This window comes from Amborella trichopoda, chromosome 7 (genome assembly GCF_054954075.1).
Source record: "Amborella trichopoda isolate Santa Cruz 75 chromosome 7, AtrichopodaSantaCruz75HAP2 v2.0, whole genome shotgun sequence".
NCBI lineage: Eukaryota > Viridiplantae > Streptophyta > Magnoliopsida > Amborellales > Amborellaceae > Amborella > Amborella trichopoda.
In genome coordinates, this window is record NC_142342.1 from 24,010,290 (window position 1) to 24,034,883 (window position 24,594).

Consider the following 24,594-nt stretch of genomic DNA (forward strand, 5'->3'; position numbering starts at 1 on the left):
ACTCCTAGGAGTAAAATACAATCAACGAGTATTTTAGACCCACAAGTTTTGGGGATGTAATCTTATCACAAAACTCAAAACAAAAGGAAAAGAAAAAAAAAAACATGAAACACACTTTGTGCCTAAAAGAATGTTGTAAGATCGAAAATAAAATATGCCTAAAGAATGTTGTAAGATCGAATATAATATGTCTTATTTTTAGAGATTTGTTACAAGATGCACTATTTTTGGGACTCGAAATCGTTTTTTTCCTTATATCTATACATTTGGAAGGTTTTTTAACATTGGAACACTCTTTTCTCTTGGATTTTAAATGTGCACTTTAATTCTATAGGATAACTCTGCCCCCTTTTGTAAACTTTTTCCATTTCTAAAACATGTATCCTTTTTGTGTTAAACAATGGAGCCTAAATACAACACAAGATAAGAACATTAACATCAAGAAGATGAGGAAAGGTACGCAAGTAGTATAATAGATGTTGAGTCTTCTTTAATGGAAAACATTAAGAGTAAAGCAATGTGATACGAATAAACAACACGAGTAAAACTTGCACTTGTTCATAAGTTTCTTCAAACTTGTGTGGGCATTGTAGTTAGTGGTATAAACCCCTTCTCACGGCATAACATGATTGCCTGGTCAAACATGTCCTCCACTTTGTACTTGAACTTGAACCCAAGATTTGTGAGTTTCTTGGAGGAAAGTTGAAGTGGCTTCAAGGTCTCAATACAATCTTTGAACCTTGCAATTACCCCAACAACTAAGTAGCATGCTTTATTGAGTGAAAAACATTAAAGAACGCTTTATAGATATTCGCATTTAAAAATGTTTCAAATAAATTGTGTATTTCATGGATTGTAATTTCATTTACATGTTTATTTATGAAGTTCATACTTAGGATTAGGACACCCGTATATTATTTACTAGGTGTCATGATTATTATATGATTCTCTTGGATAAAACTTCCGTAGTGTCTATTCAGTGGATATGGAGGGCAAACTAGCTCATGTTTCTCTTTAAGGACAAATAATTTATTGAAATAATTATTGTCCATAACCATGGAACCAAGTAAAATACTTATAAAATGATGAAAATATACTAATCTTTAAAATATGCTATTGAAAATTCATATTTATTCTTGCCAAATGACTGATTCCTTTAAATATTTCGTTTATTTTCCCCTTATTAATTTATTTCGTATAAGTTCTACTCGAAGCCCACTTCATTTAACATCCTTTTGTATGTTCCTGAATAATTTATAATAATGAGCAAATTCGTTGATTCCAAATATAATTTACTTCTCTAAATTGAGAACTTTTTCTATCAAATTCAAGTTAAATTCTTTCATTCTGTTTGATTTAAAAAGAAAACAAATAAAACACACTTTTGTCTCTCTTTTTTTAAGCATGAGAAAATGACAAAGATCACAATTGCCCATCATCCATACATAGAACATATTAAGATTTGGGAAAGTCTTTCACAATTATGAAAGAAAGAAACATAGTCTTATAAATAAATTGTGACCATCTAAATTCTTTGCATCTGTTTCCATTGTATATATGGATTGTTTGAATTGCTAGCTTAGCTTTTTATGAAGTAAAAAACTTAAATCAAGTAGGAAAACCCCTTGCCATGCTATATTTATAAGGGAATGGATATGTTCATCAATGTCTCACATGAAATTAAATGTCACAAATGCTGACATGAAAATTGAACTATTGAACATGACATATCAGTACTTTGGGAGGTGGTATGATATGTGATCTAAAGTACTTTCATGCAAATATTTCAACAATAAAGGTTAATAAGTATATGAAGGGCAAGAGTGTTATGTTCTTGGTGTGTCAAGTATTATCTATAGCTCTCTTTGCAATCACAATAATTCCCTATCCTGCTTCCCCCAAAGGAAAGATCCTTAGCACATAACCTCTCAAATTTAAAGAATGACCAAAATACCATCAAGTTCCTTAAAATTGTTTTTTAGTACCCCAAATCCCCCCCCGCCGCCCTTTAAAAAAAAACGAAATAAGAAAAAGAAAAAGGAAATAAAGAAACCTCCCTCCTCTTGCCTCTTCTCTTCAGTAGGATTTGTAATTTGAACATAATAAAATTCGTAATTTTTTCTTCCATTTCTTGACAATTCTTAATATAACCTTGATGCTTCATGCCAATCTTTGAAATCAAGGATCATTAGAAAAAGAAGCAAAAATAGTGGAAATAGTACTTACTCTATAGGGATGTCATACTCTGGGTATCTCTCCCTCATCATTTTGGCCAATTGAAGGATGGTTTTGTCATGTGAAGAGCAAATGTATCTTCCCTTTGCAGCAGGATGCTCATAGAGGAAGATGTGAGCATTGCATAAGTCATCCACATGTACCGGACCATGTTGCATCAAAACGAAATAATAAGCCTCATTTCCTATGATGTAAATCAAACACAATATGACAATCATCTTTATACATTACAAACTATAAAGTTCAGAGATTTTGTAAGTCTCTCCCCTCCCCAAAAAAAAACATTTTCTAGCCCTTGGACCAGTTTGTGTTCTCATACTTATTGATAATTACGAAACATAAAAATAAAGTTAGAGGTACATACTTGTGATCAGTGCTAAGGCAGACGCTTCCAGGCATATTTTGCATAATGAAGGGCCCTATGATGGACGGTGCAATGGTTACAACCTCCAACTTATTTTCTTCGGCAAGTCTAATGTTGCTCTCTCAGCCAGGGTCTTGGACACAAGATACATCTATTGACAAAATTACAACAATTTATGAGTTCTACAATCTATTTTTTTCCAAAACAGAAAGGACCATCTCTGTAATCTACATCAAACATAGACACAGATCTAAGTTGCAAGTGTTCAATGTGTTTGACATGAAAAGTGTTTGTTAGTCATGTTTGACAGTAGGAAAATAAAACCAATGTAATCTCATCTCGAGAGTGTCTTGACACTTGAGAAGATGTATCTTTGAAAAACAACCCACCTTTTTTTACCAAAGGGGTTAAGGCCCCTTTGAATAACTGAAGCTTCTTCAGTTATGGACATTAAAAAAGAAACTAATATCATCCGTAGTAGCAGTAGTTGTTATAATTGTTGTTGTTGTTTTATTATTAGGTTGAAAAATTATTCTATTATAAATTGAGGATATTTATATGTACAAATTTCTATTATTATTATTGTATTAGTAACAACAAAATTTTACATATCACCTCTATTTTATTTTGAGGAGCATTTTCACAAACCAATATCTAAGATTTGATTTGTGAAATTCTTACATTCAACAAGGACGCTTTGGATGATCTCATCTTTACAAGAGAAGAAAATTCATTTGAGTTTACATATGGGAGTATTAGCTCTGGAAAACAAGAAATCAATTATTTTATATGCTATAATCACATATTATTGCCAAATTCTAAACATTCCTTTTATTCTTTCTAAAGCATGTGCTCATGCTAAGTTGGTTGTCATGTAGAGAGAGAGAGAGAAAGAGGGAGAGAGAGAGAGAGAGAGATACCCATCCCCACATCTTAGAACTTCTGCAAAACTCAACATCAGTCCAAGAGCTCTCGTCATATTCTGAGAGTTGATGATCTTGAGCAATAACAGGTGCTACTGAAGATGTGAAAATGACACGCCTCACGGATTTGGCCTTGACGCATGCACGCAATATGTCTAATGTCCCCTTTACTGCAGGTTTTATCACTTCATTCTGTGTTCAAATAACACAAAAGATTATTTTTTTAAAAAACAGAGAGTTTAGGAATACATGTGACAACAATGTCACTCAATTGATATTAAGAAATTGGAGGAGAGATTATCATAAGCATCAACAAAATTACTACAGCATCAAGCCCCTACATCGTAGCATAAACTGCAAACCAGGAGAGCTACACATTTCTTGCTTTAAGGACTATTAGTGGATAACATAAATCATAGAAGTGCTACATAAAATGTATATTGTGAATACACTAGTTAAGAAATGTATTTCATTGACAACATATATAGAGAGGTAGTTGTAGTAACTTGTAGTTATGATAAGATTGGATGTATTATAGGTGTCAACAATATCTTCATATTCTTGTTGCGTCTTGTTGTGTATATATACAAGGTTTGTATATTTAATAAATACATTGATATACAATGAGTTTTCTTTAGAGAAACTTGATAATCTATCAGGGGATGACAATCATAGTTCATGTTTGTCTATTGCATGACTATGCCATTGCCTGAGACCACCTTGCGGCAGCAAATTCACTCTTGGATTTAGACAATCCGTGCTTCGATGTAATGAACATCATTAGTCACAGATAAGCATGCTACACTTCTAAAGACTATTGTGGCAAATCCAATGCAGCGTTTTCAGTACATCAATTACATAGTGCAGCTTATCGACTATAGCGATTACATAGAACAATGGCTCCAATGCAATATTTCTAATGTCGTGACTCCAGAGCAACATATGTGGAACAATTATTATTTTTTTTATTCTCCTCCTAGTTAAAGAACAGGGACTGATTTCTTGAGAGAGATACAATTATTGAGGACTACAACTCATGGCAGGTTTTTATTCTATTATTAATTTTAGTCATTTGTTAAAACAATATCAGATGGCTTTCTCTGACTCTGCTAAAGCCATCATTATTAAACTTGACAGGTTAAACTATAGTCATTGGTCCAACCTTACAAGAAATTTTCTTAAGGAAAAAAACTACAGAAGTATATTACGAGTAACAAATCACGTCCAAAAGCATCTGATAAATTGAATGGAGATGAATTTGAATCCAACTTGGAGAAATGAAAGATAAACAATCATAACATTGTCTTATGGATTGCTGTTATATCGTCAATCAGTTTGCAGCTTCAGAAGTTTGAAACTACTTAAGAGGTTCAAGACTTCTTTGCCTCTTGGTATGTTCAATCCAACTTTACCTGCATATATAAATTCAAGATGGATATTTGATTTGGAGGTAAAAAAAAGACAAAAGTCTCCGATCTTCATTTCCAGATGTCAATTATTTGGAATCAATTAGCCATAATGGAAGCAAAGGGGATTGCAGATTTGGAAATCTATTATATGCCTAGAGAAGAGATGTGATTGATACAGGTTTTTATGGCGCTACAAGATGATTTCAAGCTAGTTCGAGCATCTATTCTCTATCGCACTCCTATTCCATCAATTGATGTTGCTCTTTCTGAGCTAATGACGGAATAGACATGGAAGGGTACAATTGAATATTCTTTGTTGAATAGAGAATATATTTGTATGGCTAGAATGCATCATCTTGGGATCGCTACACACCTCGTACTTTTCAATTGTTATTGAAAGCATGGCTCTGACATGTATGAAGTTCGATGTAGTTATTGCAAATAGCTTGGACAGCTAGCTCATTGTCTTCTTTGTAGAGTCTTAAGTGCTCGTTATTATGCTATGGTTTTCTTGATGACTTTTCTCGTTACACCTCGATATACTTGATATATTCTAAGTGAATTGATTTTCAAATTTATGATGAGCCCTCTAATTTATGATGATTTTCAAATTTATGATGAGTCCTCTAATTTATGATGATTTTCAAATTTATGATGAAGTAGAACAACACCATCCATGTATCATTGATACTGCATGTTCCTCGTTGTTTTCCTCTTTCGCACCGTGAAAATTTGGAGAGGATATATATACTTCTATTTATGCCATCATTATATCCCTCTTTTGTTATCGGTGGATTTATTTGCAAAGATTTTGGAAGCATCACCCCAACCACCTGTGACATTTCGGCACCCAGTATGTCACAGAAGCCACTGGAAGTACCAATGCCAACAGTTGAGGCCTTGAACGAGCTAATTTGGGTCCTAATTCGCAATACCCTTATTTTTCATGGCATAGGTTATCCTCAATAAAAATCATGACCCTTAGGGTTTATCTAACTTAACCATGGATTTAATTGAAAATATCATATTCTAGCATATGCCACAAATTACATGAAATCACAATATAAACAGAAAAATTATTTATTTTATTACTCAAGTCAAGCTTAAATATACCATGATAACAAATATACTTTTCCACCAAACATCATCTTTGGTCAAAATAATCTTATCAGATACTATGACCATCTTGAAACTACTCTTATTCAATAAGAAACCTAAAACCAAATTCCTTCTAATTTAATGTAAATGAAATACATTTCTCAAAGTTAATACCTTAGCCAAACTGAATTTTATTCAAAAGTACATTTTCCAAGCACCTTTGTAATAGCATGAGTACCCATTCCCCACAAGTTCACATCACTAAAAGAGCTCGCAGGTATTTGAAATATGAATAGTAGTCCCAATATCTACCCACCATCCTTCCACCTTGTTAATCATATTCATTTCATTGACCATGGGCAGTAGATTCTCCTTAATGATCACACTTACTTGGCTTCAAGGACTTTAAGGTCTCTTTTGGTATCGACATTCCTTTCGTTATGATCACATTTGCAACAAATAAAGCAAGCTTTGTTTTGAGCAATGTTTAAGAAAGCGGATCGGTGTCCCAGATCAAACTTCCCCAAAATCGTGTCGAATCGATGGATCGTCATGTCGGATTGGAAAATTGGCCGAATTGGCAAGCTTTGTCAGTAATGATTTTCAAACAATTACTATAAATCTCTAAAAATAGTATTCTTTTAGTAGAAATTAGGAGTAGTACATTATGTACTTTCATTACTTTGTAAAAAGAGATAATACTGAGATGTTGTTTTCATGTCTAGATGTCTGTTAATCGTTCATTCATATCACTAGAAAAAAGACCCTCGATCCATCAAGGATATAAAAAAAATTCCAAAATGGAGCACACAACAACCAAAATACGACCTAATACCAAAAAACTATATTTTTATAGTGACATAAACAAGAACATATATTTGCCAAAATCCTGATTTTATTCAGCAAAATAATTAATTACAAATTATGTACTAAGAACATACATATGTTTTATATATTAAGAATAATTTAATAATGTATTGAGAATATACATTTTATTGCATTAAATAAATTGAAGATAAAATTGAGAAATACAAGTTCTTTTCGCATGATAATTATAACATGACATAGAATTGAATATAATTACAAGAAAATCAAAAAAAATGTATTATTATACTATGTGTCTCAAAATTCATGACATATATTTGTAAAAATTCTTAATTTTAATCTACCAAATTAATTTAATCTACAAAATTAAAATTCCTAATTTTAATCTACAAATTCCTGATCGGGGCGGCATTTTTTTCCTTAAATTTGAGCTCTTCAAGATTTCCCTTGGTCAGAAATTCTGATAATTCCTCTTACTTATTGAAAAGTCTATACTTTTCTTCAATAGGAAGTGAATATTGAAGTTTAACTAAGTCAGTATCACCAACTTTTATGCTTCATTTTCATTTGATAAGTTTTCTATGATGGGGAAAACTTATGTGTAGCAGTTCCCACTTAGAAGTATTCATCTAAATGAATTATGTAATTCTAAGTTCAATTACAATAAGTTGCAAATCATAGGTTGGGTTGAGTCTCCACTTATTGCCAGTGAACTTACATTAATAATTCAAAATTAAAAATCTTTTATTGTCCAATTACTTTGTATGATACTTTGTCTCCAATAGGTCGGTGAGAATGAGCGGATGTGTTCTTTGCTTATATAATTGTCCTTCTTCCACGTTTGTCACTATTAGAACTATTCCAGGGGTTCATCTTCACTAGGTGGTGGTAACTCTAAGAATTGATCCATGCTAACATGAATCACATTGAGTATAATTAATAAGAAAAATATATTGTATATTTCCACCTTTTGAAGTTTGTTCTATTAAATCAATCAAGTTTGTTAAAATCTTGATTCATCACAATAAAGCATAGTGGAGGTTTCTAAAATACCAACAAAGAATAGAGCTTCCTATTTGTAGGCACACAAAGACGTTGTCCCAATTTTCAAACAATAATTAGCCCTCAAACATCCAAAAATCAATTTTCAAGCAACTATTAAATGTCTCAACTAGCACACAATATCCATGGGCTAAAAAAGAAACATGGTGCTGCTTCTTGCGCATCTCCAATATGACTTAAGTAAAACGAGTACACACAATGACTCCCAAAAAGATAGCAAGCCGCGAGCTCGATCAGCACCTATGCATGGGCTAAGAGTGCTCTGTAAGCATAGAAAAGTGTACCTCAAGTGCCCTCATGTGCGTGGTCGCATGCTACACATAACTATGCGCAAGCCCTTGTACTTTTTCCTTTGTTTCATGAACATAAAACTCGAAAGTGCTTCTATAGAAATATATAACTTTCCTTTTTCTATTATTCAAGTTGACTAAAAAACCCACAAAGTCTCTTTATAAAAATCATCATTTTACAATCATTATAATATTAAATTATATTGCTATGAAATACAACCCAATATTTAACAAAACTAAAATACTTACAAAGAGAGAACCCAAATGGAAAATCTAAACTTTGAGGGCAATAATGAGAGAACGAATGGGCTAATGAGCAACTAAGAAAAATAACATGGGATGCCTGGGCATCCATGAAGAGGGAAGTTGCTTATTTGGTAATTTTTTACCTTTTTCATAGATTTTTCTTTAATTTGGATTGTAGTGGATCCCATAATCCAATTCAACTCAAGTGTACTCCATAAACCGAAGTGTACTCCTCAAAGGAAAAGCTCAAGATTATTTATTATTCTTTTTTAATATAGTTTTTTAGTAAGGTTTTCTGTCTTCTATATTATATTAACAAGTTAGGGGCTTGGGTGAATAAGAGATTTGAAAAGTGGGAGAGGATTGCATATGTTGTGAGCTAGATGGATCATACGGTATGCTTACTTTATACCTCTTGACCACATATTATAGGAATGTGGTCCAGCCTGCATGAAACAAGTTTTCATAACTTAAATGTTGTCGAACCTATTAAACGTTCCCCAACCTACACCGAAGCTACTACTGTAGAACACGTATGCACCAAGCAAAGTCATTTTTCATGTAAAGAAATAAGTCAATAACTTAAAACCTTGCCGAACTTATACCAAAGCTATTATTGAAAATATGCATGCGCGAAGCAAATTCTTGATGGAAGGATCTTACCATACGTAGGTAAGGTTTTACTCCCCATTAAACATCATGCATCTTTGTCCTTTTCAATTAATTTTTATTTCTTGGCAATGTTCTAAGAATTAAACCAAACTACTTGGTTTAACTTATCAAAATTAATCAAACTTATTTTGACTGATTTTTTAACAAATGGGTTAATCCCACCAAAGAATCCAGGTAGTGATATGATAGGTTGGACCAGGCAGTCCAATCTGGTCTTGATAATGAGATAAACATATAACTTGGGATTGTATACCATGAGATCATTTACCATTGGTACAATGAAGTGACAAGTTTCTACAACCTCCCAAGGAAATCTAGCAGCTTGGATATGTTATCGAATTCAAGAAAATTTCATTTGAACTTTGAGCCTAGTCTGTGGCATAAATGAAACCACAATTTCATAACTGATAGGCAAGATTAATTGTGAACTCTATGTACCAAAAATAAATGATCTCATTATATATTTTTCATATATATTAGGTACCTTATTGAAATTCATACGAGCAACTATCAAAAAAGTATTGAAATAAATATCATTTCAAATATGGATTCCCCACCCTAGAAATGAAAGAAAAGAAAGCTGACCTCAGGGTCCTTCGGAGAAAAATCTACAGGAGTGGCAACATGGGAAACACCATGGCACCCGTTGATAGCTTCATCAAAGCTCCCTTCCTCACAAAGGTCTGCTTTCCAAAGCGCAAGTCTCTCATTCGCCCCTGGCAAATCAAGAAGAGGCTTTACCTTCTTCATATTTACTAAAAAAACCCGTAATCGAGAAGAAAGTCAACATAATATGAATGCAATTGGTAGCACAAACATAATCTCACAAATGTATGCAACCATAGCTTGAATGTGTCACAAAGTTCAAGAAAGTTTTTTGGAACTTTGAACTTGGTCAATGGAATAAATGCAACCACCTAATTTCATATCCAAAGGTCAAGATTAATTGTGACCACCTTGTACAAAAGATAAATGATCTCATTGTATACTTTTACTATATATATATATATATATATATATATATATATATATATATATATATATATATATATATATATATATATATATATATATATATATATATATATATATATATATATATATATATATATATATATATATATATATATATATATATATACACTCAAATTCTTCCTTCTGATTGAGTCCCATGGGATATGCATTTCAAAATAAAATTTTATCTAATTAGCCTTGTACTTTATCTGTATTCTTGGTCAATTGAAAACAAAAGAACAAAAACATATAAAATATGAAATTTATCTATGTGCTTTTAAAAACTAAATCAAAATAAACATTAAAATCAAGAAATAATACACTTATTGTTTCCTATTGCACTTTAATATCAAAGTTTATTTAATTCCTTGAAATAGATGAGATAATATGCTACAAATTTTAGAAAATTTCTAAAAACAAGAAAACAAATATCTAGGGCTATGAATAATTGGCATAAATAGGGGAATTATACATTCTGTTACTAATAATACGTAATTTCTTATTGATTATTGAAATAGATCAATATAATGTTTAGAAAATATTTTGGTCATAAATTACTTTATTCATGCTTACTGCAATACATTCATTTACTTTATAACAATTATCCCATATTTTTCATATATACAAGGAATGAGAATGAATAATTGAATTTATAAGCATGCCATACATTTTCATTTACACATTAACTTTATAACAACTATCCCGTATTTTTCATAGATACCAAGAATGAATATGAATAATTGAATTTAGTATCACATAATAATTCTTTTTATTGATATCTATGTTGGTAATCCTATAAGTTTTATATTTGTTAAGCTATTAATTTTAAATGATATTACTAATTAGGGATTGTATACTACGAGACCATTTATTTTTTATTCAAGGAAGTGACAATCACAGTTAGTCGTGGGACACAAAATTCAGTAGATGAAAGTACGTTACAATATTCAAGAAATTTTGTTTTGGATGTTTTCTGGGGAATTTAGTGGGGAAGACAGGCCCCTACTGTTTTTTAAAATAGATTAGGAGTAAGCTTTTTGAATTTTATTAGTGGGTGGTGTTAGTGGTGGGAATGGACTTAAAGAGAGATACCAACAATCTTATGTACATTTTTAGAGAAGAAAATAAGAGAGAAAGATGATTATGAATGGGAAGGTCGGCTTAGTGAGAGAAAAAATTATGAATATTTGTTTTTTTATTTTTTTGTAAGAATCATTAATAGGAGAATTTTCATCATAAATACAGTTGAAAAAGTACTCTAGGTCACTAATAAAAAAAGTATTTTGGGATAATAGATGTGAGAGACTTTTCAACAAGGTGTTCCAATAAGTTTCCTTATATATTATTGGATTAAAAAAAAAATTAATAGACTCTAATTTTGTCTTGGGGTAATTTTTTATTTTATTATTATTTAATAACAAAAACTTAATCATCATTATTACTATCACATAATTCATGCCTATCTCATTAATTCCCTTTTAATATCTATATTTATGTAATGTTATAAATTTATCTACAATTATTTCTTTCTATCTATATGATATAAACTTTTTATGAAGAAAGTATTCATCTATTGTTATCTTCATTGAGATTTATAAAGTTCGCAAGGCCTAGCTCACTAGTTAGCAAAATGTGTGGGTTGAGTGGTCATCTGGGACATTATAAGTTGAGTGATTTACATACAGGTCCTAAATTGTTTTAAAAAATACCAAATGCTCTGTTTATAGGTAGAAATCCCAAAGAAGGTTGGTCAGCTGTTTTTTTTTTGTTTTTTTTCAAAGGTGCGATGTTGTCTGAGGATGGACTACTCAGTCAAAATTTTAATTTTTTTTTTTTTTGTTTTTTCATCAATCGGGTAATGCCCCAAGTTTTAGAGTAGTTCCCTAGTAACAAAAAAGGAAAAAAAAAATTAAAATTAAAATTAAAATTAAAATTAAACTTCGGTTCTAGAATGTCCTCGGACTGAGGGGCAATTTTAGAAAAAAAAAAAGTTGATTGAACTTCTTTGTAATTTCTACAAAGCATTATGTATTTTAGAAAAAAGAACTTTACGGTCCATACATAAGTAATTTAAAAGGTTAAAAGAAAGACTGGTGCTATACATCCAACCTTTTAAATAATAAAGGGGCGGAGTTGCCAAGTTGTTTTCATTGGGTGAGAGAGAGTTCTATTAGGTGAGAGGTAAATGTCTTTACAAGTTTTTCCCGAATACTTGGTTTTTCATTGGATGCTTGCGGAGAAGTCATCCTTTATTACAAATGCCCTAATTAGACCCTATGGGTTATAAGTTTGAAGTAAAATTTTAAAAAGGAAAAAATTTGTAACTTTACATTGTAGAATTAAAATGCAGCGATGTTGGACCATTGAATGGATATATCGGCATAAATATGTATGGGTACCAAAAAGAAAAGAAATTTCAAGTCCTAAAAATAGTATAAGAAGTCATATGATCCTTATGTTTTCAAGATTCTCAAGCACATATAAATCTACTCTATTCGCATTGCATTTCAAATTTTGAAGTTCATAATTCAAGTTGAACATGGATTTTCAGGCTATTGTAAGGTATCCGACACCAGAAATACATCTAGTAGCAATGTTTAGAGTTGTGCCTTACTTGAATAATATAAGGTAAGCACCAAGGTTTAAAAATCCAATTGGTGACTTGGAATGGCTACTCTACAAACCGTGTCAGATTGGTGGATCAGTCATCCGAATCGAAGAATCAGCCAGTCTAAGTCTAAAAATAATCTTAAAAAATTACTAAAATTTCTCAAAAATCTAGTTGTTTAGTTTTTTTTTTTTTTTTTAGGTGACAATTGCATTATGACTTTTCATTACTGCATAAAAGATTTGTCAATATTGAGAACCTATCTCATGTTTGAGTGTTTGTTATCTATTAAATTCGTTTTATAGTCAAAATGAATTAAAAATGCAACTTAAGGTAATAAAATGGATCTCTCTAATTCAATTTACTTTCTATTCTTTATTAACTTAGTAGTTTTTTTTTGGTAAGTATAACCGTCGGAGGTTTAGTTTTTGACAAAAGTTATATGAAAACAATTTTAGTGGATAGGTTGTTAATAGAGAGAGAGAGGAGTTTTTAGTAGAGAGGGTGAGAGAAAAAAAAAGATTTAGTGGAATAGATTGTTAGAGAAAGAGATTTAAGAAAAAGGCGAATTTTACCATAAAAATTAATTTATTTATGGTAGTTGAACTTAAATGTGACCATTTATTTGCCATTTAGCGTAAGCTACTATTATACACTTACAATGCTAATTCCCGTTGAGAAGAACGGCACGTTGAGAAGAAGAGCAGTAGAGAGGAGAAAAGAATTGGCCCACATAGGACACGTCCTACTTTATGTTTATTAAAATATTTTAGACATTACGAATTTAGACATTACAAATTACAAATTTTAGATAGTACAAATAAAAAAAGGGATTGTATATTTTGAGCCCACTTACCTTTGGTATAGGGTGATCGCAATTCCTTACAACCAATGTGAAATTTGATAGCTTAGATGTGTGATGAAGTTCGAAAAAATTTCTTTTTAAATTTGAGTTTGGTCAATGGAATAATTATAACCACCTAACTTCACATTCAATGATCAAGATTATTGTAACCACCTTGTATCAAAGGTAAATAGTCTCATTTTATATTTTTTCAAAAAAAAAAGTGTTAAAAAAACTAAAAAAAAATATGATTTTTAAAATAAAAGAAAGGAAAATTGTTCATGTGGGTTGGACTTCATTTCTACAATACGCGGTCCAGAGGTTTAAAGCATCCATAGTAAAGATGGATGCAAATAGGTGGTCCATCTAAAACAATTGTAATTAACAGCCCAAATATTTTCTTAATATAATTATTATTTCTAAATTTTTTATTTTTTATTTTTTATTTTTCATATTCATGATCTCCATGTTAAAGATTACATATTCTCTAAAAATTAGGAACAAATTATATTTAAAAAAATATATTTATAGCCAAGCCCTCATTTATGCAATATGCAAGCTGGCCGCATAAAAACCTCATCCTTAAAGAAAACATGTTTGAAAAATTAAAGAAAAATATGAACCGATTCCTTGTAGCATTTTTTAAAAAAAATTTATAAAAAAATAAGATAAACAAGTTATTTGAGATAACATGTTGGAGAACCTAAAAGGACCGACCCAGAACTAGTACAAAACCATTTTGAACCGGCCGGTTCTAAGGGGGACAACCAGCTCCCGATATGTTATGGGAACCGGATTGCCTTACACGATTTTTTATTTGAATCGGGAGATTCCGATCCAAATCACCGATTTTTAGTGCATTGGTAAGAACCTTCTACAAACGTGACCCAGTAAGAGATTGCAAGGGGATAAGTTTTACGTATATTCTCATTCTTGTATCTTCAACCCTCTGTTCTTTATTTCCCTTTTTTTCTTTTACCAAGCGAGGCCCGCTCCAATGTCTCTCTCGGATGAGCTCTCTCTGTTCACTTAATTGTAGGCCATAGGCAGCGGATGGGAAGAAAACTAATAAATGATACATAAATGAAATGAAATAAAAAACTTTACCGTAAAGACATGCAAGGGAGACGGAAATAAAACAGTAAAGAGAGAGAGAAATGGAGAATTACTTGGGTCGCGGACGGTAGCGCGGACGGTGTAGCCCTCCTCAAGAAGCCGCTTCACCAGCCATGATCCCACGAACCCAGCCGCTCCCGTTACACACACTGCCCATCTCCTGAGCCATCACTCTTTTTCTCTAACCCTCCCCCTCTCTCTCTCTACGTCTTCTTTCTCTTTCCCCTCTTCTGGATATGAAATGAGAGATGAAAGCTGGGATTTGTTGGTGGTGATCACATTTTAGTCCGTGGTATGGGGCCGCCCAAAATGATGGAGCTTTAGATAAGTGGAGATGGGTAAAGGTTTCTACAAACCACGAAAACCACTTAAACCTTTTTTTTTTTTTCAAAAAAAATATCACAATAATTTCTAAATCGATTTCATGGAGCTTTTTTTTCTATTTTTCTCACAAAAAAATGTCACAATAATTTCTAAATCAATTTCATGGAGCGTTTTGAAACGACCATTTCTTATCCGGATCACCAAATAGTTGAAAATCGCCCGAACCCCCTACCCCACCACCCCTTCCGTTTTATATATATATTTTTTTAAAAAAGTTATTTAATATTTCTTTAAGTCCTCTCTATGTCCTCGCTGTAAACCTCTATTTTAATTTTTTTTTATTTATTTGTAATAGTTTTCTAGTTCATTTATTCATATCAATCGAAACCTAATGTAGGTCACTAATGCAGCGATCTGACACGAATTTGTTGGTGAATAATCCACCTCAATGATCCAAGTTTCACATTCATATGGTTAAAATTGTGAGAAGTTAGGGTGATGAAGTGTAAGGTTTGAATGATAGGAGTAAGAAAAAGGGTACTCCACAAGGGGACGAGGTTAGCATGATAGCTGGACCAGTGCAATAACCGACTCGGAGTGATAGCAAGATGGGCACGGTACTTTGGATCGGTGTGACGACAATACTACTCGAAACCAAGGTCGACATGACTATCTTAATCTGGTGTGGTAGCAAGATGAGCATGGTACACGGAACCAGTACGACGGCAATACTGCTCGATAGCCAGACCGCTATGGCAACACTAGAATGAGTCCACCCTCGGTCAAGTAAGAAGAGAACGAAGAAAATGCATGAGCTAGAGAAGAGATGGGGTCCCGATGGCGCTAAGCGCCACCACCCATAATCGTGGAGTAGCAGTGTCACAGCCCTTAGACGGTCCAAGACACTACTGCTCATGACTAGAGGGTGAGCAGTGAACTATGGGCGGCGTTAGGCATCTCCATTGGGGCAACACACCCCTGCACATGCGCCAATAGCCTCTTGTGAAGCAAGCGACGATAGCCATTCTTGAGGCACGCGGCAACAGTTCTTGTGGCAATAAGCTTGGGATGCAAGAAGAGCCTGCTCACGGCGATAGGCACAGAGCGCACGAAGACGGCTTACAGACAGCGATAGGCACCGAGCAATCGAATAAGGTTTGTGAACGGCGTTAGACACCGAGCGCACGAATAAGGCTTGCGGATGACGATAAGCACCTAACGTACGAAGAAGGCTTGTGGGTGGGGATAGGCACCGAGCGCACGAAGAAAGCTTGCAGACGGCAATAAGCACCAAGTGTGCAAAGGAATCTCGTGGACAACGATAGGTGTTGCCGCGACCTCTCGAGGGCGGCGATAGGCATCGTCGTCTGTGATAAACGTGCAACAGGGGGAGACCCCTCCAGACGGTAGTAAGTTTCACCGTATGTGCTCTGCACTGAGATGTCGAGGACATATCTGCGGACGGCGATGAGCAGCAACGTCTGCAAGCCTCGTTGAGAGATAAAGATGGACAAACAGAAGGGGAAAAGGAGCTCACGCATTACGCTGCCATCACCATGCATAACCTGTGAACCACAGGAGGGGAAAAAGAAAAGAAATTGACATGTACAACACTGCCACTGTCGTCCATGGCCTCTGAGGGAGGTTCAAACGAAGAAGAAGAAGAAAAAAAAGAAACATCAGAGAGAGAAGATTTACCTTGAGCCAACCGGTCCAAAACTTTCTCTCTCCAAATGTGACCCAACAATGAGAAGGAAAGGGAATTCTATTAAGTAAAAATTATCTTTGGGGAAGGGTTCAAGCCTCTGTGTACAATGATGGTACTTGGTATATATAGAATTGTTCCTAAACATTGGTGGATTGATCAAAATTAAACCTAATTGCTAGAAATTAAGATTTAATTGAATTAAAAGAAATTAGACAATAGGGTACAAAATGACAGATTTGCCCCTTCTTAACAATTTGTGGAATTCTAGGACAGTCCTTGTGTTGCCCTAGAACATGCATGACTTTTCATGGATAATCCGGAGTTGTTCTGATGCCCGTTTGATCAAAAAATAGTTTTTTTCTTTTAGGGGTCAGAATGGCAATCAATTTGATACCAACTTCGTGCTATAGATCGTGTTTTTAGGGCACGATCATGTGACTTGAAATTTGAATGAATCTTGAAACTTTGGATCGATTGTGTACTCATTCCTTGATGTTTTTCTGTGATTTCTTTACTAAATCACACTGAGCATGTCGTCACGATCGTGAGGCAACAAACGTAGCTCGATTCTGTACTCAGACGAAGATTTTGCGACTTTGGAGTGTTTGCCGGAATCTGGAATTTCAGTGATGGAATGTACAGTCACTTCAACAAATTTGTGTACGAAATCTGACCGTTCATCATGTATGGAGTTCAGACTAGAGATAGCCTTAGACCTTACGCACGTGATGGAACTTGTTTTATGTCAATCGGGTCCACGACCGGCATGATTTGGCTGCTCGAGCGAGACATGACGCTGCTGATTTTCCTGCCCTTTCTTCACGAATCAGCAACTTCTCTCTAATTTTTCTTCGCACTCGGGCGTCGTCGCGGGGCGTGCCACATATCGAAGCGCTCGTCTTGATGAGACGAACATGCTCAAAAAGATTGAGCTTGATCCGATTTTAGACAGGTGAGATATGAGTATCAAAATTCACTGGTCGTGATTGCCCCTTCAATGCAATTGAGTTGCAGGGTGGCCACACGGGAATAGTGTGCAGCTCCTCCTATTTCGCTCTTTTGCCTATAACTTATTCTTGGAATGTCTGTTAAAGCTAAAATTTGACCCTTCGATGTTTTTGATCATGCCGAATCGAATGGCGGTGGTCCCATAGCAAATTAAGACATCAAAAATATAACGCTAGTTATAGGGTCCGTTTCATGGTGCTAGAGGCTGATTCTTCCGAAATGTTTTCTCAGTCTGCACTACCTTGGACATGTCAGAATATGACAAAACTTGGTAGGAGACTTTTAGGGGTCCTCATGAAGATCCAGAGCAATTATGGGGATATTCTGAGACTGTCGGAATTTCCACTGTTTGTTAAGCTTTATTGAGCGGGGACCCATGATGATGAAACATGTCTTCCAATAGCATGTCCCACAGATTGTTGTGCTTTGAGAGAAGTGAGAAATACAATCATTTGGGAAATTTCCCCTGGCTAGCCACAGGACTACTTGAATGTCGAGGAAATCCGTGCAATGCTGTAACTAGGATGCTCAGACGTCTGGACACAATGTACGGGTCCATCCGTGGAGACTTTTAGGGAGAGAAGAAAATTTTGAGGGATCTTGTTGAAGTCCTCACCCTCGAGGTACTATTTGTGATTCTGACAACTTGAGGATTTTATATGGACCTCATTGCCTATCTGGAGGTCAAATGCTATTAACCTTTGAACGACATTGTTTGCTACTACACCAGGTTTGCTTTTGATGATCAGGGTATCTCTATCAGTCCCATCTAGCAGGTTCCAGTGGAGGGCTTTTGACCTTTCATGAAAATCTGGGCCTGTCGAATACGGGGAAAGGCGGCCTCGTGGGCCCCATCCTGTTGGGTCCAGTCGATGGCTTCTGAATTGTCACAAAAATCTAGGCCTGTTGGCTAAGGAAGGAGTTTGGCGAGGCAATTTCATAGAGAGGAATAACTCTGAAGTCTCTACCAGGTTAGACCTTGGCTTTGTCAGTTTCTTGCGATCTTTAGCATTTTGGAGGGATCTTTCAGTCATCATCCTCACCCTCAAGGACTCTTGTTGTTTTTGGAGGTGAAACGTGGGAGATCTTATGAGGCTCTCACTTCCGAGTGAGCCTCTTTGCGTTGTTATTGGATGTTGGCAGTGGAGGATGTTGCGTAGACCTCATTAGTCGGGATTATAGTTGTTTGGAAACTGTGTGTCGGCTGAGGCTGTGGTGTTGCGTCAACCTGTTTTGTTGGTCCAAGCACCCTTTGCATGTTTTTACTTGAACAGGGGAAATGGCGTCGTAAAGACGGTTTTCACCAACTTCTTTTATTTTTGGGCTCTATTACCCATGACCTTGCAGCCATGTCCACCTTTTTCATTTGTTTTTTTATCTCACGGTGCACTTTGGGGTTTTCATCGTGCCTTGGTTTTTGTTTTCACAGAACTGTTTTACTCATGGTTTTGTGATCATGCACATCCGTCATTTTTACTCATGGTGTTCCCTTGTCCAGGTATACATCATGCCCATTTTTTATGAAGGCATGTTTAGGTTCATGCCTTCGAGACCTGTGCGAAGCCTTTTAACGTCATGCAGTCAGGAAGTGCACTATAGTTTAAGGTCATACAGCCGAACTGTAGTGGTCATGAGTGGCAGTCTGTGGAGGCCATAGAGTGAGTATGGTGACGATTTTGTCTCACTTTGGGGAGATGGCAGGAGGCTGCCTATGAAAGAGGGAAGATGTATGAAAGGTGAGTGTGCGTGAAAAGTGGTGACCCACTAACTGACGACGAGTATGGATGGCGAGATGGTCGCCATTTTGTGAGCATGGGTGAGACTCATTGGGGAATGAGGAATAGTGATAGTAAAGTGAATGAATTTATTGGGGCGTTTAGGAAGCTGGTGTGCACACACAAATGGGTTGGTTAGGGAAGGCGTGCTTGAAGATTCACGTAAAGGGGGTGTGCGCATATGTGAGGGTGTGTTTAAGGTCATGCCTCCGGGACCTAGGTAAATCAGTTTAACGTCATGCAATCTGGACGCGCACTATGGTTTAAGGTCATACAGTTTGGATCATGGCTATTCAGTTTAAAGTCATGCAGCTAGAACTATGCAGTTTAAGGTCATGCAACTAGACCTCTGCTACAGTTTAAGATCATATAGTTTGGACCATGATGCTAAGCCTTTTAATGTCATGCAGCTAGGACGTAGACTATGGTTTATGGTCATATAGTTCGGACTGTGGCTATGCAGTTTAAAGTCATGCAAATAGGACTAGGCAATTTAAGGTCGTGCAACTTGACCTCTGCTATAGTTTAAGGTCACATAGTTTGGACCATGGCTATGCAGTTTAAAGTCACGTAACGTGGACCACGACTATGTAGTTTAAGGTAATGCAGCATGGACCATAGCTATGCAGTTTAAAGTCATACAATGCGGAACACAGTTGTGCAGTTTAAAGTCATGCAACATGGACCATTGTGTGGGTCTCCATGTAGGTCAAGCTGCATGGGGTATAGGTCTGTGGATAGCAATCTGACTCCCTGGGGATAAATATAGTTGAGGTTATACAAAAGCAGAGAGATTTAGATGAAGATGGTGACCCTACAAGAAGTGGCAAGCAGAAACGGACTTCATGGGGGATTAAGAAGGTAAGTGTGACTCCCTGGGGATGATGAGTAATGGTATGATGTAACTCTGCTGAGAATGATAGACCAGAGCATAGATGCAACCCCACTGGGGATTGAAAGGATAAGAATATCCCTAACTCCCTGGAGGTAGTGGGTCGCAATAGGATGTGACTCCTACTAGGGTGTTAGTGTGAAACAGACCCACTGGGGATTGAAGGGGTAAGCATGACTCCTTTTTCTTTTGCATACACCTAACTCCATTGGGGATGTTAATGGAATAAACCTGGCAAAGGGGTGAGTCCATTTCACAGTTTAAAGTCATGCGTGTGGACTATTTGTTGCATTGTTTATCGTTTTACTACAGGGACATGCATTACAGTTTTAAGGTTTTGTAGCTCGGATCATGGCTATGCAGTTTAAAGTCATGCGGCTAGGACCATGCAGTTTAAGGTCGTGCAACTAGACCTCCGCTACAGTTTAGGGTCATATAAATTGGACCATACATTTAAGGTCATTAAACTAGACCGTGGCAATGGTAAGGGAAAGTGATTCTCTTGGGAACTGAGTCGTAACTGGAGACTTGACTCGTGAAGAGTGAGACTGGGGTGCAGGGAATGAACTTCTGGGGGATACAGGACGAAGGTCCAGATGGGAGTGCCGTGGCATAAGCACAACACTAAGTTCTGGATGGCGCTCGCAGCGTTAGGCCCTTGATGAAGGGCCTGCGACGTTAGCCAGTTGGTGAGGTGCACAGCACTAAATCCTTGACGAAGCACGCAATGATAACCCTTGATGAAGCGCGTGTCAACAGCCATTGACAAAGGCGTGCGACCATAGCCCTTGATGAAGCACGCGATGATAGCCTTTAGGCAGAGCACACGGTGATAGCCACTTGACGAAGCGCGCGACGATAGCTCCTTGACGAAGCATGTGACGATAGCTCCTTTCCCGTCTCGGGCTTGACCTACCCCGGCTAGGTTTTATTGCTGTCGGAAGATGAGGACTACAACTTCTTTTCAAACTTGTGAGGGGCAGTTTGTGGCATTGCTGAGTATAAAAGGGGGAAGCTCCATTTTACTATTTTACCGACAGATAAAACAGTAGAAGTTAGCCTTTAGCGAAAGAGAGAGAGCTGAAGCTTTTAGCAGGAGACTTCCGGCGACAGTTTCTCGATCAAAGTTTACAACAGACAGACCTTCAGGAGCTTTCTGGCGAGCTTCACAATGTCGCAAGTCCTCGTGACTTGATTGCAAACATTTTTTAAGAGTGCTTCTTGAGCAAGGAAAGGGGCTTCTCAGAGCCTTAGTGAGATTTGCAGTGGTGCTCTACCGGAGTTGTGGTGCTTTTTCAATAGTCCCGAGGCTGAAGGGGAGGTTGCAGAGAAGTCAGGGGAGCTGACAGTCCTTTGGTTATCAGAAGAAGAAGGAGGAGCATCAGTGGGTTCACTGGAAACTCAGTGGAATTTCGATGAGTTTGTGGTGAACTGCTGAAGTGCAAAAATAGGGAGAAGGGAAATTTGCAGGGTCACAGGGAAGCTTTCTAAGGATTCCAGCAATTTTTTGCCAACTCTGGTAACATGTAGTAGGCAAGGAAGGGTTTTCCGGTGAACTGGAGTGAGTTCCCCGCGAAAAAAGGAAGCACCGGTGAGAACCCGAGGCATCACAAGTCTGCAACAGTCGGGAGGCGAGGGGTTGCCGCACGCTCGGCAACAAGCCACGCTGCGATTGTCAGGTGGTGTGCCTAGATTTTAAGGGACATGGTATGCCTAATGTGTGACATGTGCGAACAGCTAGAGTGCAGGCGGCATCAAGTGCTTTACTTTCGCAGACGGCGATAGCCCTTCCTTCTGTGCGGGGCGATACCAACTCAACGGGCAGACGACGATAGCTCCTTAGCCGTGAGACAGTGATAGCCCTGACCAACACTGTTGGTGTCTTGTGATTGTGTGCAGATGGTGGTTGGATACATCCTCTTTAACGGATGTCTTCTCGACAACCAGCCAGGGTCTTGAAAGCTTCCAAAAAGTCGGTCCCTTCAAAAAAGGTTTTTGACGACGAAAATGGGGGAGAATTGATGATAATTGAACCTAACGAAGCGCATCCCTCATCTCATCACTGCCTTCTTGGGGTGATTCTGGTCCCGTGCGACTTGATAGTAATGGGCAGCCTGGCATTTTCTCTTGCAACTTTGAGAAAGGGCCTTGCAATTTCTGCTTGAAGGGAACCTATCATCAGTTCAGCTTTTTCACTTCCTTCTCGGGACAAGTTATTCGTCCTCTCGTTTGGCGCATTTGTGTAGGCTTTGTCGTATCACAAGTCGTGATGCCTTTCCATGTGCAAGTTACCAAGCTTAATCATCGTATGTTTATGCAGGCAATAAACATGACCTTCTTAGACTCGCTTATCAACTTTTTAGTCGGGCTTCTTTCTTCGAGCTGATCATGTTTCCATTTTTGGCGAAGAGGTTGATGGATAACCTCCTAGACTTCAATGTTCCCTGCCCAGACTTGTTCAAAACAAAAGTGCTTGAAATAACTCAACAGGCTAGGGCAGTTCTGGATTTAGAAGAATCAGCTTCTATTGAAATATATCCCTCTATCAAGCCCTGACTTAACTTCTTCCCTGGGCCTTTGACTGTCACAGATTCTGCGACGGCAAACATGGGTAACCTTAAAACCAACTTACTCATGTGTCAGTAAGTTCACCCAGATTTTGAGATTTTTCCTTTAGAGATTCCTTCGATATTTAAAGAAATCGTAAGTTTTTGAAAATGAGGATGACATGGCGATTCTTGAACATAACATCAATGATTTGGAAGGCTTGCTTACTAAGGCACGTGAGGTAAAAAAAGCCCCATTTTCACCTCAATTGGTATGTGGGGAATATCCTCCTTCGGTTAGAAAGTTTGACTTTCTCCAAGCGGTGGCTATGAAGGATGGAATCAAATGGGCACAACAGAACTACTATTCTCTTAGTTTTGAGAACTGAGTGATCTTCTTCATTCGTTGTACACAAACATTTGGCAATAGCAATAAAATGCCCCTCTTTGCCTTTTACTTTCTTTGTATGCCGCGACTTGTGATATTCTCTTGCTTTATGGATAAAATTCCTTCTTTTGCTTCAGTGTGGTGATTGGCTCTTTTATTCCACCTTTCCTTTCTGTTTTATTGCTTCTGCCCTTTCATCGTGTGAGACGAAGAAGGATTGCCCACTCCTTTATTCGTCTTTTGACAGCTTGTCTTGACCCTAATGACTTCAAATAGGGGAGCAGTTGCTTCCTCACCCCATAGTATTTGATTGCACAGAGGCTCATAACTCATGGTTCTCATGATTTGGCGAGCCTGTCCGCTGTAAATACTACAATCTTGGGGAGCCTTAGCTTCGATTTGAGGTACATTGCTTTTGAGCTCATCATAAATCTTAGTCTTAGGGACAAACTCCTTCAAGTGCTTAGAAGCGACGCGCATAACCTCCAACTGATTCTGGAGGCTACGAACCTCGCCTCTCAGCTCTGCCATGGCGTCTTGTTCCTAAGAGCCAGAGGGCTGACTCTTATCCACCTATACCTCTTCGAGAGCCTCTGATAAATGTAAAACCTTCTTTTGGCTGCTGATGATTCCCTTGTTCAAGGAGGATGGAATTTGGAGTACCTTCCTTGGTAGTTGATGTGCCAATTCTGCTTGTAAAAGAGTGATGGGGACATACAGAAGAACCTTTTGCTGGTCCGGCATGAAGGTGGCCCTGGTTAGGTGCCTCGATCTCACCCTCCGGATCCTTTGGGGATCAAGCGACATGCGTCTTGGATTTCGAGGGAAGACCCGGGATGTTTTTGATATCGCTCTCTCGAGAACCTCGTTCGAGAATAGGGGCAAGTGTTACCAAGCGGTGAGAGAGGAATTTAAGGGGGCTGGCTCACATGGGCGCCATCGTAGATCACAAAGAAAGCCCCCCAGTAATAAAATTGGTTCGAAATCGCCTCCCTTGGCTTGTATTCTTCTTGTTTTCTGCAATCACACACTTATGGCAAAGGTTATAAGACAGGTGGGTCAGACTTAACCCTGTTCCTCTCTGATGAACGTACATAAGTATGCGCATTCAAAAAGAAGGAGAAAAAAACAAGAGAAGAAAGCGGGGGGAGAGAAGAATTCGACTAAGCGGGAGGATTAGAGCGGTGATTAAGCTGGTGAATAATTGGCTTGACGTGGTAGCAAAACGGGCTCGTTAACTAAGACCG

General features: G+C 36.9%; 1 pseudogene across 1 annotated transcript; it reads right to left on the reverse strand.

Moving 5' to 3' along the window:
• Positions 1-447: 447 nt before the first annotated feature.
• Positions 448-23,878, reverse strand: LOC18425414 (dihydroflavonol 4-reductase-like; annotated as a pseudogene). The gene is made up of 7 exons (XR_016058745.1): positions 23,756-23,878; positions 14,760-14,874; positions 9,710-9,879; positions 3,520-3,714; positions 2,600-2,750; positions 2,227-2,419; positions 448-739 (listed from the first exon to the last, which is right to left on the reverse strand). The product of XR_016058745.1 is annotated as a dihydroflavonol 4-reductase-like (transcript).
• Positions 23,879-24,594: the final 716 nt, after the last annotated feature.